Source organism: Barbatula barbatula (assembly GCF_947034865.1).
Source record: "Barbatula barbatula genome assembly, chromosome: 21".
Taxonomy (NCBI): Eukaryota; Metazoa; Chordata; class Actinopteri; order Cypriniformes; family Nemacheilidae; genus Barbatula; species Barbatula barbatula.
Genome location: NC_136784.1, coordinates 4,811,538 through 4,824,949, shown reverse-complemented (window position 1 = coordinate 4,824,949; position 13,412 = coordinate 4,811,538). Strand labels below are relative to the sequence as shown.

At 35.7% G+C, this 13,412-nt stretch overlaps 1 long non-coding RNA gene across 2 annotated transcripts; it reads right to left on the bottom strand.

Moving 5' to 3' along the window:
- Nucleotides 1-6,618: 6,618 nt before the first annotated feature.
- LOC306910564 lies at nucleotides 6,619-9,860 on the bottom strand. Of its 2 annotated transcripts, none has more exons than XR_013788173.1 (3): nucleotides 9,759-9,860; nucleotides 8,078-9,550; nucleotides 6,619-7,760 (listed from the first exon to the last, which is right to left on the bottom strand). It is a non-coding gene; the product is annotated as an uncharacterized lncRNA (long non-coding RNA). The 2 variants fall into 2 exon arrangements; XR_013788174.1 differs by having other exon boundaries at nucleotides 6,619-8,545; nucleotides 8,714-9,550.
- Between the last annotated feature and the right edge of the window lie 3,552 nt (nucleotides 9,861-13,412).

Here is a 13,412-nt window from a genome sequence, read left to right as displayed (position 1 = left end):
CCAATAGAACACTATTAAATCCTACCAGAATAAGGCTCAAAACACAGTTTTTAGAGGCACACAGCTGATGGTTCATAATGGTTTTGTACACAAACCGTCAGAATGTGTCTTGTTTTAAAGCAGGTATGCCTTTGGAAAATTACATTAAACTAAAGTTGACTTGTTTTTTTTAATGGCATAAAAAGAATAGACAATGTGTCATTCTTGTTTCATGACATGTACAACAAATCTGAACAGTCTGGGCCGAAACCTTTCATTGCTCCCAACAGCTTTAAGATGAATAATGGAGAGTGTTGAATAAAATAGTTTGCCTGGCACACATTACATCTATAGCAATGCATGAAAAGCAAATGTTATGTATACAGTTCATTCTACACTTAAACAGAGAAACACAACCTTCCAAACTCAATGCAAAGCTCACTGCTTTTACTTTAACACACCCAAGAAGATTTACATCACTTACAAGATTACTTACCATAAAATGGCTGTTGCTGTTGACGTTAATATATATATATATATATATATATATATATAAATATATATATAGCAAACCCAATTTTGTGTTTAACTTATACAAATCTACCAGTTTGACTCGCTTGCATGCTAATGGCGTCCTCTAGCGACTTTATTCTGCAACTACATTTAAATGCTGCCTAATTTCAGTGTTTACAAATCGCCATATCTTATAATTAAAAGGATATCTGGATCTTCACAACAATAAACAAATGTATACAATTTTCGTCAAAGCTGCATATGGGGATTTAGTGTTATTCTATCAATTATTTGTGTTTATCCGATACTTGAATCACGTTTACACGAACAATAGCATTATGTCAAATGTATCAATTAATGTATATTTTTGCACGGGTTGAAATGCTGTTAAATTCATTTAAATCTTAATTTAAAATGTTGTAAATGTCCATCTGTGTAAGAGTAACGCCATGTTTTTTCACGTCTCAAATATTAACAAGATAAAGACGATTATCATAATGTAAAACTGTCAATTAAACTCACCGAGCGGCGTGTATCTAAACCAGGGCATCTTATGCAAAATATGCTAACGTTGCCCTTTTCACAGCTGTAGTTACAGATCATTTAACAAAGCTGCACAGGTTTCGGTATAAACAGGTGCAGTGAAATGAGCTACTGGATATTTCCAGTAGGGGGCAGTAAATCATCACGAGTGTTACCGCATCCATTCAGACACTAGAATTTTTAACTTAAATCTATCAAACTTTAAGTGCTTGTGAACAGCAAACGTAGCAGAAACAATATTTTTGTGATATGTATGTAATAATAAAAATTCGAAAATATAAAACATATATCAATTGCGTGTGTGATCGGCGCATTCTGGTTATAAGGGTTTTTTGTATGAGGCTTTTCACTGTGTGAATACTGGACCATTATAACCCCCCATGCAGTAATACTCTCCGTCATCCTCAGGCTGAACTCTTTCTATGATCAGTGTAAATGTATGCCCAGAATTAGTTCCACTGAATCGACTTGGAACTCCAGATGCAAGGGAACTCGATTTGTATATCAAAAGTTTAGGAGGTCTTCCAGCTTTCAGCTGATACCAGCTCAAGTCATAACCAATTCCAGAAGATGTAATGCAGTTAATAGAGGCTGATCCACCTGCTTTAACAGACAGAGAGTTGGGAGACTGGTCCTCCTGATGGGACACTGAAAGAGGGTTAAAAACAACAATTTTAAAGTAAATACTTAAATACTAACATCCATTATGAAACATCTGTAAATCAAAAACTTAAAACGAAAGACATCTTTACGAAAGTCCAAAGCTATACAATGATAAATAGCACATATTCTCATAACAAAGAAAACAATATTTGAAACCTTGAGTAAGTAGACCCAGTGTTCCCAGAATGAGAAAAGCAGACATTATTGTTTTTGTTTGACTCTGCAGACTGAATCAAACTGATCTTCAGTTGCATTTTGTATTATAGGGCAGGAAATATGCAAAACTACCTCCATCAGACTATAGCCAAAAGCACATTTAGTTTATATTGTAAGTTTACAAAATGATACAACAGTAAAACATGCATTTTTGCTGGATTCTGTTGCAGACTGCTGCTTTTAAAGTGGTTTTTGCAGGCCTACAGTGACAAATGAGACGGAAACACTTTGGATTTCAGTGAAGGAACTGACTAGAAGTACGTCCATGGGTATAAGAGGTTAAGTAAATGCTGAATAAATTAGTTTACAAATATGAAGCTGAACTTAAATTAGGCAGCATTTTCAGAACCAAATATTGTTTTTATTAGGCTACGTACTGTAAATTGCTTATGGCTCCCTCAATTCTTTGTTAGTCGCTTTGGATAAAAGGGTCTGCTAAATGACTAAATGTAAATGTAATTTTTTAATATTTAATTTAAGAAATCTAAATGCAGAAGAATAGTTTAAAATATAATTTACAGGTAATTAATGTGCGGCTATACAACTTGTCAATAATACTGTAATTCTTTTAGAATCAAATGTGTTAAATATATATTATAATTCAATTAAGTTAAATAACAGTAAAAATGTTCCTTTGAATCACATTAATGTATAACAGCCAAAGAGCAACATGATAATGTTATTGTATTTATTGATCATATTTAGTGTTTAGTGTTAATGCTGTCACAGTGTGCAGGAGGTTTTTGTACAGCCGCTTAATGGGTTTGTATCACTGTGGTGGACTTTTGGTGGCGGCACAAGACTCTCAGTTGGAAGTAAGTAAAGTTCTTTATACGGTATTTTCAACATAAGACATTTAAACAAAATACGATACGAAAGAGACACTCTTCGGGATAAAAGTATAAACATTACTTATATTTAGAGAAAAATGTTTATGAAGAACACATTCTTTGTTTGACAAATGTATATCTCTCGTTCATGCTCATTTATCTTCTGAATGGATTTGGTTTATAGCTGGTTATAATGTGATTTAATATGCTTGTTCATTTTGAAATATATTTAACACGAGACAGAAATGTTACTTGAAAAAAATTTAATTGAGGGAAAGCAGACAACAACATTGAAATCTATGAGGGAAATATTAAATGAATCAGTGTTTCTTTAAAAAGAAAAGTAATACATTTATTTAAGCAATCTTGTGTAATTCTATGCGCTTGGTGCAAAAACTTTGTAAGTATACTTGTATTCATTATTAGCACTATGTTTGTGTTATGCTTTTTCACACATTTAGTGTTATTTTAGCACATTTTGTGTTTGTTTTGTATTAATGAATGAAACGGACAGCACACTTTTTAAATTTTGATATTTTAAAATATTTATACTGAAACTGTCTCAATGTGTGTTTAAAAATAAAATAATATTTTAATGGGCCGCTGCACTCAGATCTGCTTGATGAACTAAGAATCTGTTAAAGGGAAGTGAAAACACTGAATGTGTGAAAGAAACATCACGGTTTCCATCTCTCTCTCTGTTTCTAAAGCTGACGCTCAGCCCATCGTAACGGTCCTGTCGCCCTCCAGAGATGAGCTGAATCAGGGTAAAGCTACAGTCATGTGTGTGGCCAGTAAGGGATTCCCCTCCGACTGGAAGTTGAGCTGGAAGGTGGATTGTAACAGCAGGAGCTCTGGTGTGAATCTGAGTCCCGGTGTCCTGCAGAAGGATGGACTGTACAGCTGGACCAGCAGTCTGAGCCTCACTCACAGTGAATGGAGCTCAGCGAATACCATCAGCTGTGAGGCCACACAGGGCTCTCAGAATCCAGTCTCCAAAATCATCAAAACACAAGAGTGTGATGTACAATGAGAGCACACACACAAATCGACACACTCGAATCTTATAAAAAAATTACATTATTGTCTCTCAGTTTGCAGAAGGCCTCTTGCTTTATAAATGTTTGTATGCATAAGGCTTGAATGATTTGCTGAATCCTATTGTGTTTGCAATAAAAAATAAAAGTATTTTGACTTCAAGTAGTGTTTATTTTTTGCGGTGCTTTCATAACCCATCAGGAACTTTAAACAATGTTTTAAAGAGCTGCTACATTTTATAACTACATCATGGTTGCGAGAAGAACATTCCCCTTAAATTGTAGTTACTGTCAGATGTTCAGATATATTATTTTAAGCTGTATTAAACATGACTGGTCTCCAAATCCTCACAAAAGATCTCAGTGATTTCAGCTTTTAAACAACCAAAAGATTTTGCTGTAATATAAATAAGGGACCATGAAAACCTTAACAGCACGTCCATGTTTGTTTAGCTAATATATAGGTATAATAATAATACATAATATTATTATATAATTATTATATAATATAATCATATATACAGTATGTCCTCCCCACTGTATATACGTAATATAGTCAAAGAGGTGAAGACATTACTGTATGTTTTCTTAAAATTACTACAAGAGTAATTGCTAACATATAAAATATATTGTTACAAAAAATCTTTTTTGACAAAATATCAATCACCAAGACAAACAGGCGATCTGTCGCAACAGACTGATATGGTGGTGAACTTCTCTCTGTGCTCTCTGACTAAGGGAGGTTTTTGTATGATAGAATTTCAATGTGTGTTCCCTTCACTATAAACCCCCATACAGTAATAATCTCCTGCATCTTCAGGTTTGGCTTCACGTATGCTCAGAGTGAAAAAGAGTCCAGATTGACTTCCACTGAACCGATCTGAGATTCCAGATTCTAATTCAGTTGCTTTATAGATCAGGAGTTTAGGAGCTTCTCCAGGTTTCTGCAGATACCAGCTCATGTCACTATCAACTCCACTGGTCCCAGTACAGCTCATAGAGGCAGATTCTGATTCTTTAACAGACAGAACTTCAGGAGACTGGACCTCCTGATGAGAAACTGAGAGAGGATTTGAACATGAATTTAATAAGAGAAGTTTCTACTTTCTTTTTAACAAGTAACAAACAAATGAAGTTCCAAGGCTAATAATACAGAAACAAACTTAAAAAAACTAACAAATAAATATATAATAACCTTGAGCAAGCAGACCCAGTGTTCCAAGTATCAGAATAAGAGACATTATTTTCTGTTGTTTCTGGCACAGCTGAATACACATAGATCACTTCACAGTAAAAACTATGACGTTTTTAGAGTTTTTAATATGCAAAACTTCCCAAACTACAAAACATATTCATTTACATACTGAAGTTTTACCTATACGACAATCAATGCTAAACAAAATGAGTATTAGCATATTTGGTAAAAATTCAAATAATTTATAATTTGTTATGCAGATGTACCATAATATTCACAATATAAATAAATGTATTACTGCTCCTGTATGACATGTCGCTTTATTGCTCCCAGAACACTCTGTAAGTCGCTTTGGATAAAAGCGTCTGTTAAATGACTAAATGTTAATGAATGTTTATAAAAGTTTGGGAAGGACTGAGAGCTGACAGTTATGATGCTGAAAAAGAAATGTTATGTTTACAGAACATGGTAAAATGATAAATGATAGATTTACTGAGGCCAGATTAAGTGTTTTATGTTTCTTTATCTCTCAGTAGTTTTCACTCTGGAGGAAATGGTCTTGTGTTCAGCACCTGGTGTTCAGCACACATGTTCAGCACCTGGTCTCTTGGTTCATGAGATTCTCAGTCATCTGACGAAGGGAGGTTTTTGTATTACATTTCTTTACTGTGTGAACACCCAGTTGTCACTGATCTTATGCTGACTCAAGCAGTAATAAACTCCAGCATCTTCAATCTTGACATTACTAATAGTGAGAGTGAAATCAAGACCATTTCCTCCAGAGTGAAAACTGCCTCCACCACTCATTGTGGATGGAGTATCTGAAGGCTTCATTGTTGTGTAATATATCAGGAGTTTAGCGGGACCCTCTGCTCTCTGGAGATACCAGGAGATGTAGTAGTCTTTAGAGACTGAGCCCTCTGGATACCTATAAACTACAGTGTTGACTTTACAGTCAATGGAGATGCTCTGGTCAAGCTGAGCAGATTTAACTTCAGGCTGATTCACAACAACCTGACCCAAAAATCCTGTTTGAAATGAGAAACTCTTTAATGAGAATATTGTGAAGCATTTTAAAATGCATTATTTTATCTTAGAATATACAACAAAAAATGAGTGTATGTAATAATAGTTACCTTGGATTAAGAAAAGTGCCCATATGATGAGAATCATATTTGCTTCAGTTTGTGTTTTAGTGAGCAGGTGTTGTGTTAAAAGTGCTCACCTCAGGTCTTTAAACACTTTCAGAGCACTGAAGCATGAACAGTCTATGCAAAGCATCATTTGATGGAAAAACCCTACATTAGCAGAAGTTTCAATTCAGGACTAAAACTAAAACCTCTAAACTTGTGATAAAACCACTAGGGGGCAGTAAACTTTATTCCTGTTTTTTCCTGCTTCACGGTTCTCTGTCAGGAGAATTTAAAGTTAATATTGTTGGAATTAATGCCTGTGATGGAGTTTAAGGCAGAGTAACCAAATGCTATAGAAATTATAATGATGACTTTATACTCAACATATTTGTATCTTTTGATGAATATTACATATATTATGTAACTAGATATTAGGAAATACATTATTTAAATTATCCTCTGTGTGTACAGTATGTCTACAGTATAGTTGATGTTTCTTTTCCCTCTACACTTTCAGAAAGATCTTCCAGCCAGCAGTATTAAAGTTGAATAGATGTTATTAGGACGCTGGAACACTGTGTGAATACTCAGTCCTTGTGACCTCTGCTGTGTTTACTCTGACAGTAATAATCTCCAGAATCTTCAGGCTGAACTTCACTGATGGTCAGAGCAAAATCAATGTGGTTTCCACTCTCACTGCCACTGAATCTAGAGGAAACTCCTGAAGCTTTACATTTACATTTAGTCATTTAGCAGACGCTTTTATCCAAAGCGACTAACAAAGATTTCAGGGAGTAATAAGCAATATGTCATACAAAGAGCAATAGTACGATAGGTGCTAATACAAATTTACTAAATGTCTCTATCAGATGTGATACATCAAGAGGTAAGGAACCTCTTCGGCAATCTATATATATATTATAAATGGTTTATGAAGACAAGGAACAACAACTTTAAAATAAAAAAATGTGAATTTATAGTTGCAGGTACGAATTTAATAGCACAAAAATAAATATATGTTTAAACAATCGTATTTAGATTTTATGGCTTTTGATGCAAGTATGAACTTTATAAATTCGGCAACTTTAATTGTAGCAATTTGTACTTTATATTTCTTTAGATCTTAATGACTGTAATCTAAAATCTGAAATTAATTTTGTAAATGTAAAAATATGTATTTGAACATAAATACGGAAAATAATGTTTTAAATGCAGTAATTTAAACATTTTATTAAAATATTCTGTTTTAATGGGCCGCTGCACTCAGATCTGCTTGATGAACTAAGAATCTGTTAAAGGGAAGTGAAAACACAGAATGTGTGAAAGAAACATCACGGTTTACATCTCTCACTGTCCCTGTTTCTATAGCTGACACTCAGCCCATCGTAACGGTCCTGTCGCCCTCCAGAGATGAGCTGAATCAGGGTAAAGCTACAGTCATGTGTGTGGCCAGTAAGGGATTCCCCTCCGACTGGAAGTTGAGCTGGAAGGTGGATGGTAACAGCAGGAGCTCTGGTGTGAATCTGAGTCCCGGTGTCCTGCAGAAGGATGGACTGTACAGCTGGAGCAGCAGTCTGAGCCTCACTCACAGTGAATGGAGCTCAGCGAATACCATCAGCTGTGAGGCCACACAGGGCTCTCAGAATCCAGTCTCCAAAATCATCAAAACACAAGATGAACAATGAGAGTAGACACATGCACGCACAAACACACAGACGTTTTAGTAAAAGTAACATGATTATATTCCATTTTGCTTCTCTGTGATTCATAAAAAAAGATGCTTAATGCTTTAAGTGCTTTAAAACGTATAACTGCAAACCACTTGTGTTACTTTGTGGCAAATAAATGCTTTGTGAATCATTAAGTGTCTCTTTTTTATCTTTTGAATGTTCTGGAATTGTATTACTGTACTGTTTACATTTTCATTTATGTTGCATTTGGTAGACAGTTTTATCCAAAGCAACTTACTGTAAGATAAAATGATGAGGGCGAAGAAGATGAAGAAGTTTACTGTCACATCGCAGTTACAAAGCACAGGATGCACTTTGGGTTCAGCGGAGTCAGAATGAACTCTGAACAGATTAACAGTGACTTTTCCTTCAAACCAGCTTTCTCACACATCATGTAAATGAAGTGCAGGGGATGTAAAACGAGGATAACAATAGAAGTCATCAATATCTGTTCCCAGGTTATCACTGTCCCGGTGTTAATAGCCAACTAGTTTGGTGATGTCTTATATTCATGATGGTATTTTACCTCATTGATCTTTGTTGGTTCATGAAGTCTCACCGCCACTTCTATTCCAATTGTAATATGCTTCATGGTGATAAACTATATAAACTATATGTTTCTCAGTATGTGCAAATCCCTGAGATCCAACCCATAACTTTGGCATTGCTACCGCCATGCTCTAACCACTGAGCTACAGAAAAGCCCCTGTAAAGAACATAAAAGTCAGAAAATGTTTGCATCATTGTAATTAAAAACAAACATTAAAAAATAAATACAATTATCCATATATTAAACTTAATATATACATTTTATTTCTTAATCTTTTTTAGATGTAGAATGAACATTCTAATTCATATGAAAGATTTATATTACCAAATGAGTTGCTGTGGGAATCTTGTGGTAATCTCCATGAAGCAAATCAAAAAAGTATTAGTAAAATTATAATTCTGCATGTTTTGTGTTACTTTGAACGGTTTTTTGGGGGGGGGGCGTGAATAAATTGTATAATACAAAACCACTGTAAACCTTTAAATATTGCTGGAGATGCTTGAATCTGAGGTGTTAACTGATGCTGGTAATAAGAATTGCATTTGTAATATATTTAGACTGGATGAGTGATTTGAATTCTGTTTTTCATGTGCTTAAATATAAGTGTTTCTTTTCAGTTGCCTGAGATAAAAACGAATACCTAGAATAACTAGGAATATGCATCACAATCTAATTACATTTTAATTCTAAATTAAAAATGAAATATATATGGAAAACAAAGTAAAAGTAACAGTTCACCAGAACTAAATAAACCTCCAGTGAGTCAAAGCTGTACTAATCTTTACAGGAGAGGTTTTTGTTTGACGCTGTAACACTGTGTGAACACCCAGTCCTTATCGCCTCTGTCGTATAGACTCTGACAGTAATAAACTCCAGAATCTTCAGGCTGAACTTTACTGATGGTCAGAGCAAAATCAATGTGGTTTCCACTATCACTGCCACTGAATCTAGAGGAAACTCCTGAAGCTCTATCAGATGTGGAAGAGATCAGGAGTTTAGGAACTTCTCCAGGAATCTGATGATACCAGGCCATGCAATATTGAGTGGAACCTGTTTCTTTAATACATTTAACTCTTGGTGTATGTTTACATTCAATAGTAACAGTTTGACCAGGGTCCACTGTCTGATTTCCAGACTGAGCCACAACCTGACCCAGAGAACCTATGAAGAAGAGATGAAATAATTCAAGTCCAGTTCCTTCTTTACATGAATACAATTTACAAATTAGTCATCAGCACAATTAAACATTGTAATATCGTCAGAAATTAAATATCATTATGTACATTTCTGAAAAGATCTGTCAAGATCTCTTAACAAACACAAATTCCTATTCAACTTTCTGAACAATCTTGTAAGAAACTTTATTTACCTTGAATGTAACACAGCGACCAAACGATGATAGAAATCATAGTTCTAACTTTGAGGTATGTCGTCATAGTTTTTCAGTTTAAGAGTGTCTCTAAACTCAAAGGTCTATAAACACTCTCAGAGCAGTGAAGCATGAACAGCTGATGCAAAGCATCTCCGGCATGAAAATATTTTTGCAAAAAGGTCAAGAAATAAATGCTTGAGATACAAAAAAATACCTATCCTATAAAAAATAGTTGGACATAATGGCATATGACAGGTTCATTTCAGATTATGCAGCAGTGCAGTTACTGAATAAATAATCTGAGACACATTTTTTGGGATGGGGGATTTTATCTGTATCAAAATATGTTTAATGATTGTAGTTTATAAAAACAATATTTTATACATATATACAACACTTGCAGCATATATTTCAACATGTCCTCATTCTTTATGACCAAGTATAGAGAAGTGTATCCATCTTTTGTGATCATTTCCGCCCTACATTTAATACTACATTCATATTTATTAATTTAAAAGTAATATTATAATATAATCTGTATTTTGTCATTTTTGTCAAAAATCTGAACATTCTCTCATGAATAAATTCTTGTAATATGCTATGGTAGGCTATATCCAAATATATACACCCAATGTGTGTTTAAAGATAATCCTGTTTTAATGGGCCGCTGCACCCAGATCTGCTTCATTAATAACTAAGAATTTATTAAAGGGAAGTGAAAACACAAATTGTGTGAAAGTACCGTTTGACTTCTCAGTTTCCATCTCTCTTGAAAAGACATCCCGCAGCTGTGGAAGATTATGTCTCATGTACCAATTTAGTAACTGCTAAGGCTTTAACCATCACTACTTTTAAGTATTGTAAGGTATATTAAAAATTCGGGCTAATATATCTTTGTCAGATTAAAACATGGGCTCGTCCGGGATTTGAACCCGGGACCTCTCGCACCCAAAGCGAGAATCATACCCCTAGACCAACGAGCCGATACCTTTGCGCCGTATTTCATATTCTATCAATCCAATCTGAATTTAAAGTCACATTATAATGTACGCAGGAATCACGACGATTTGCCTGACATGCCTCGACTTCAAAGGTAACTACACGTCGACGTTGTAGCCTATTCCACGCAAACGAGCCAGTTGAAATCCTTAGAATATTATGTCTAAATGAAAGTGGCGATTTTTTTTTATTTCATCATAAAAGATAATTACAAATAAATAATCCATGAAATAGTACAAACTACTATTATATTTATGTATGTTCTTTGAACTACACCAATTGCTACAGCAAATAACATGTGCAGGCCACCAGATGGCGCCATTGGACATGAGAAAGCGCCACAACTGCAAACTAAATTCAGCATCTCAGAAAATATTACTTAAGACCAATACAAAGAAAGGATTTTAAGGAAATCTTGGCCAACTGAAAACTATGAGCATGTACAGCACTCAATACTTAGTTGGGGCTCCTTTTGCCTGAATTACTGCAGCAATGCGGCGTGGCACGGAGTCGATCAGTCTGTGGCACTGCTCAGGTGTTATGAGAGCCCAGGATGCTCTGATAGTGGCCTTCAGCTCTTCTGCATTGTTGGGTCTGGCATATCGCATCTTCCTCTTCACAATACCCCATTGATTTTCTATGGCGAGTTTGATGGCCAATTAGGAACAAGGATACCATGGTCCTTAAACCAGAATTTTACTTTCATCAGAGAACAGCGGTCCAGTCCTTTTTGTCTTTAGCCCATGCGAGACGCTTCTGATGCTCTCTGTTGTTCAAGAGTGGCTTGACACAAGAAATGCGACAGCTGAAACCTGTGTCTTGCATACGTCTGTGCTTAGTGGTTCTTGAAGCACTGACTCCAGCTGCAGGGTCAGGGTATATTCCAGGTGCGTTTTGCTTTGCAAATAACCCATCGTGTGTTGGTAAACGGCGTGTGCTACAGCTGCTTTGCCGATGCGAAACGTGATCGGGAAAATGTTTGCCAGAATATACCCTGACCCTGCAGTCCACTCTTTGTGAATCTCCCCCACATTTTTGAATGGGTTTTGTTTCACAATCCTCTCCAGGGTGCGGTTATCCCTATTGCTTGTACACTTTTCTTTCTACCACATCTTTTCCTTCCCTTCGCCTCTCTATTAATGTGCTTAGACACAGAGCTCTGTGAACAGCCAGCCTCTTTTGCAATGACCTTTTGTGTCTTGCCCTCCATGTGCAAGGTGTCAATGGTCGTCTTTTGGACGACACATTTACATTTATTCATTTGGCAGAAGCTTTTATCCAAAGCGACTTACAAGTAGTTTTTTTATTGTGTATCCTACAGAACTAGACTGAAAGACTATTTTAAGGCCTTTGCAGATGTTTTGAGTTCATTAGCTGATTCAAGCGTGGCACCAGGTGTCTTTAATATTTGTCCTTTTCACAATATTCTAATTCTCTGAGATGCTAAATTTGGGATTTTCCTTAGTGGTCAGATAAAATCATCAAAATGAAAAGAAATAAACATTTGAAATATATCAGTCTGTGTGTAATGAATGAATATAATATACAAGTTTCACTTTTTGAATGGAATTAGTGAAATAAATCAACTTTTTGATGATATTCTAATTATATGACCAGCACCTGTATAACTAACTCAAATCAAGACCAAATATTTCTCCACAGTGTTAATGTTTTTTTTCGAGTAAAAGCGAACTCTTACAGGGATTTGTCTCACACACTAAAAAATACTATTCTGTCTTCTTAAATTATCTTTGTCAGATTAAAACGTGGGCTCGTCCGGGATTTGAACCCGGGACCTCTCGCACCCAAAGCGAGAATCATACCCCTAGACCAACGAGCCGATATGCATACGTCGTATTTCATGTTATATGAATGCAATCAGAGTGTAAAGTGCTTGTAGTTTATTACCTCAAAATTTAATGTACGCAGGAATCACGAGGATGTGCCTAACATGCCTCGACTTCAAATAAACTACCTGACAATAAACTACAAATAAATAATCATGTAAATGATCAGTGCTAATCATGGCAAGCTCACACGAAGTGATTTTTGGCTGGATTTGCTCTCGCGAAAACTCACCGACAACTCGTTTGCCCTCCACCATCAAACTAGAAGTGTTCCCGATTTAGGGATGTTTTCGCTTTTGGTCCTTGACCAAAGTCTTGTTGTTAGCGCACTTTGCGTTGTGTTGTGTAGTGTGCGTGCTGCTACTACAACACGAAGATTACTTTTTGCCACCAGATGACGCTATTGGAAAAGAAAAATAGCAAATGAACGGCACAACTAATCACCATTCGTTGCCACACAACCAAGATCCAAGATGGCATCTAATTGGTTTGGGGAACGAGTCTCCCTCAAGAGTGCGAGAGGTCCCGGGTTCAAATCTAGGACATGTTTTATCTGTTGGTGGCACAGGTAACCAACCACCTGAAGGTCAATCCAGCTACAAACTGTTGTGTTTTGGTGAACCAGAGTGGGTTGCTTTAAGCATATTATATTGTATATAATAAGCAGTAGGCTATGCCTACCTAAGGTACAGTCAAGTGTACTAAATATATGAAACGCTGAATATCTCCAGATTAGGCTGAGAAATGTAGTGACATTTAGATGTAATGTAAACATCTGTTTAATAAATGCTGACAGAAGACAACA